Source organism: Trachypithecus francoisi, unplaced genomic scaffold (genome assembly GCF_009764315.1).
Source record: "Trachypithecus francoisi isolate TF-2019V2 unplaced genomic scaffold, Tfra_2.0 Lachesis_group9, whole genome shotgun sequence".
Classification (NCBI taxonomy): Eukaryota; Metazoa; Chordata; class Mammalia; order Primates; family Cercopithecidae; genus Trachypithecus; species Trachypithecus francoisi.
This window is the reverse complement of record NW_022681474.1, coordinates 51,832,697-51,836,937: the sequence shown is the minus strand read 5'-3', so window position 1 is coordinate 51,836,937 and position 4,241 is coordinate 51,832,697. Positions and strand designations below refer to the sequence as shown.

Genomic DNA, 4,241 nt, shown 5'->3' with positions numbered 1-4,241 from the left:
TTTTTTTGAGACAGAGTCTTGCTCTGTCACCCAGACTGGAGTGCAGTGGTACAATCTCAGCTCACTGCATGCTCTGCTTCCCGGGGTCACGCCATTCTCCTGCCTCAGTCTCCTGAGTAGTTTTCTTAAATAACTATTTAAAATTGTCTTCTCTATGCTTATTGAATATGTGACATTTTGCTTATCAGATGTTTTTGTGATCCTATATACTAATTCCAAGTTTTAATTTTCTTTTTTCTAGTATTCTGTTGGGTTCAATATAAACATGCCCAGGCATTTCTCTGAAGAGTCAAGAGTAATCTATACCTTAAGCATTGTCCTTCTGTCTGTCACAGGGCTTTTTGTTATATTACATTGTCTCACAAATCATTTTCTTGTATCATTTCTAGAAAAAAAAATCATAACTGGAAACTGAAAAGAATGTGACAGCCAGGTTGGATTCTCTGTGAAATTCGATACGATGAAATTTTCTGGGTAACATTCAAGTAAAGGATTAACAGATTAAAACAAAAGCAATAAAAGTGCCTCTGGCTAATATAATAACTATTTAATGAGAGAAAAATATCTCTTAATTTCCCAGTACTATCAATCATTTCATTTGCTGAATATAAGCTCACGTTTTTCCAAACAATAACCATAAAGTTAAAGGGTTTTTCTCTATTTTACACACATTGTCACAGTTTTATCTATCTTGATAACATCACTGGGATAGAGCCACATATAGGTTCCAGTTTTATTTTATCATCACTCATTCCTTGAGCTAGTTTAGTAATTTTCAGCTGTTTCATTACCTTAATCTGGGATGTCTCTGAGTAGGTTGATTTGGAAATGTATGTTCTATATTCATTTTGCTGACAATTCACTGAAGTAACTGAGGATCATGTTTTCTACTATCTTGTCCAACATAGTAATTTAGGAAAAGAGAATTAATTGGAAAAAACAACTTATCTTTTTGTATTTACTCCCTGGGACTGTATTCATTGGTAGAGAAAAAGAGCTAAGATGTACACAATGTGAAACTGCCTTTTGAGTCAGAAATTATGACCTCAGATTCTGCTGTGTTCTTCCTTTCCAGCCGCCTTCCTTCAGATACACTTCCCTAGTCCCTTCCTGAGTGCTACTGTGTAGCTAGGAGCTCACTGTTTTACAATCACTCCTCAGCGGCAGGCTTCAGGCAAGGTGCTGCCAGTTTGTTTCTTTTAACTGCGGTGGAAATGGTACTGCTGCTTACCTTAATATTAATTATACACACACAGCTTTACAAGTGACAGATATGTAAAAGGCTCAGATACTTTATGAACATCCTTCCGGTTTTTTTTCTGGTAAAGTAAGAGAAAATAAGCCAGACTGGAGATTAAAAGGTGTAGGAAACTTCATTTGGATGCCATTTCTTTGTTAATTGTTAGCATGCAGACAAAAAGAGGAATATATATCTATATATTTATATATAAAATATATAAAATTTTGTGTGTGTGTGTGTGTGTGTGTATATATATATATATATTTTTTTTTTTTTTTTTTTTTTTGAGACAGAGTCTCCCTGTCACCCAGGCTGGAGTGCAGTGGCATGATCTTGGCTCACTGCAAGCTCCACCTCCCAGGTTCATGCCATTCTCCTGCCTCAGCCTCCTGAGTAGCTGGGACTACACGCACCCACCACCACACCTGGCTAATTTTTTGTATTTTTAGTAGAGACGGGGTTTCACCATGTTAGCCAGGATGGTCTCGATCTCCTGACCTCGTGATCCACCTCCTAGGCCTCCCAAAGTGCTGGGACTACAGGCGTGAGCCACTGTGCCCGGCCAATAAAAGGAATATTTTAATATTAATTGGCCAAGCAGAAATTTTCCTGAGAAGAATAGAATGTTTTCAATAATATGTTTTTTTTTTTAGTTTAGCACCATTTATTAAGTGATCTCAGCTGTTGTTGTAGCTGCTGTGTGTCAGCCTGTTCTTAAAACATAAAATGCTCTTCCAATTCCTCTTGTCCAGGACAGAAGGATCTTCCAGGTAGCACGCCAACAGAACAAGAGACTCTGATGACGCCAGCTTCAATGATGGTGCCATCCAGAGAGGGAGAGGGTCATGGCACATTCAACCGCGGCTTCCAGAGGTTTTGAAAAAGGAGGCTTTGGGGGCCCAGCCTGCCTGGCATTTTGATGCTGTTGGTGTGAGTTTTGTATTCCATAATGGTGTTGGGAGGTAGGTTAAGCACTCGCCGAAGTGTGGCCCGGATTCGGGCTGTGGTTGCTTGGTCACTGGCAGTCTTATTCCATATTGAAATAATGTCCTCCTGAAAGCGGACAGACACCACAGCCCCACAGATCTCGTCCCCAACCATGAACTGTTCCCCCAGCATGGCCAAAATGAGATTCTCCCAGCAAGGGGAGGCCAAGCCCTTCCGCAGCCAAATAATCCACTAGCCACCATTTTTATTTGCATCATCCTCCCACATGGGTTTAATTCCTTTTTTTTTTTTATTTTTTTTTATTTTTATTATACTTTAAGTTCTAGGGTACATGTGCATAAGTTTATATCATGTATAACTCCCCATGCAATCCTCCCTCCTCCCCCCTCCCCATGATAGGCCCCAGTGTGTGATGTCCCCTTCCGAGTCCAAGTGATCTCATTGTTCAGTCCCACCTATGAGTGAGAACATGCGGTGTTTGGGTTCTCTTTTGTGATAGTTTGCTAAGAATGATGTTTCCAGCTGCATCCATGTCCCTACAAGGACGCAAACTCATCCTTTGATGGCTGCATAGTATTCCATGGGTATATGTGCCACATTTTCTAATCCAGTCTGTCACAGATGGACATTTGGGTGATTCCAAGTCTTGCTATTGTGAATAGTGCCGCAATAAACATACGTGTGCATGTGTCTTTGTAGTAGAGTAATTTATATCCTTTGGGATATACCCAGTAGTGGGATAGCTGGGTCATATGGTACATCTAGTTCTAGATCCTTGAGGAATCGCCATACTGTTTTCCATAATGGTTGAACTAGTTACAATCCCACCAACAGTGTAAAGTGTTCCTATTTCTCCACATCCTCTCCAACATCTATTGTTTCCTGACTTCTTAATGATTGCCATTCTAACTGGTGTGAGATGGTATTCATTGTGGTTTTGATTTGCATTTCTCTGATGGCGAGTGATGACGAGCATTTTTCATGTGTCTGTTGGCTGTATGGATGTCTCTTTTGAGAAATGTCTGTTCATATCCTTCCCCACTTTTTGATGGGGTTGTTTGTTTTTCTTGTATATTTGTTTGAGTTCTTTGTAGATTCTGGAATTAGCCCTTTGTCAGATGAGTAGGTTGCAAAAATTTTCTCCCATTCTGTAGGTTGCCTGTCACTCTGATGGTAGTTCTTTTGCTGTGCAAAAGCTCTTTAGTTTAATGAGATCCCATTTGTCAATTTTTGCTTTTGCTGCCGTTGCTTTTGGTGTTTTAGACATGAAGTCCTTGCCCATGCCTATGTCCTGAATGGTACTACCTAATTCCTTCTTTGAAGAGATGGAAGTCACTGTGGCCTGTCAGGTCCCCGGGACGTACCATGTGGCTATAAAACCTCCAGAACTGCTCCACAGAGGCAAAGGTGCCAATCTGTTTGATATTCTGTTCATAGCTCTGTGAGCTGGTGGGACTGCCGGGGGTTCTCCTGGAGTACCAAAAAGTGTAGTTGTACTGCTGGGGATGCTCTGCTGGTCCAGGAACAGCAGCCTTTCTCTTGCTACTGCTCTGATTCTTGTCTCGTTCCGTTTTTTCCTTCTCACCATCTTTCTGTGTGCTGTTTGCTTCATTCTGATGATGGTCCCCACTGTCATCATCTTTCAAAGCGTCTAACTTGTTGTTCATCCTCTCGCCGCGGCTGTTGCCACTGCCTCAGGGAGTGACTTCCGCTCCGCCCAATGATATGTTATTTATGGAGTGTAACTGTTCCACAGGAGCAGTCTACAGTAGAATTAAATGATACTGTATCATAGAACTGGAATCTGAAATCAAATAGAAGTGGTAAGTTTACAGGCACACTTTGTTTCATTGCACTTGGCTTTATTGTGCTTCACAGATGCTGCATTTTTACAAATTGAAGGCTTGTGACAAAGGTGCCTCAAGCAAATATATTGGCACCATTTTTCCAACAGCATGTGCTTATTTCACGTCTCTGAGGCACATTTGGGAATTCTCAGAATATTAAAAACTTCTAAATTACTACTGGATCTGTTATGGTGATCTATGGTCAG

The 4,241-nt window shown here is 40.8% G+C and overlaps 1 pseudogene across 1 annotated transcript; it reads right to left on the bottom strand.

Moving 5' to 3' along the window:
* Positions 1-1,880: 1,880 nt before the first annotated feature.
* On the bottom strand, positions 1,881-3,900 carry LOC117082375 (annotated as a pseudogene). The gene is made up of 2 exons (XR_004436580.1): positions 3,504-3,900; positions 1,881-2,469 (listed from the first exon to the last, which is right to left on the bottom strand). The product of XR_004436580.1 is annotated as a eukaryotic translation initiation factor 4E type 2-like (transcript).
* Positions 3,901-4,241: the final 341 nt, after the last annotated feature.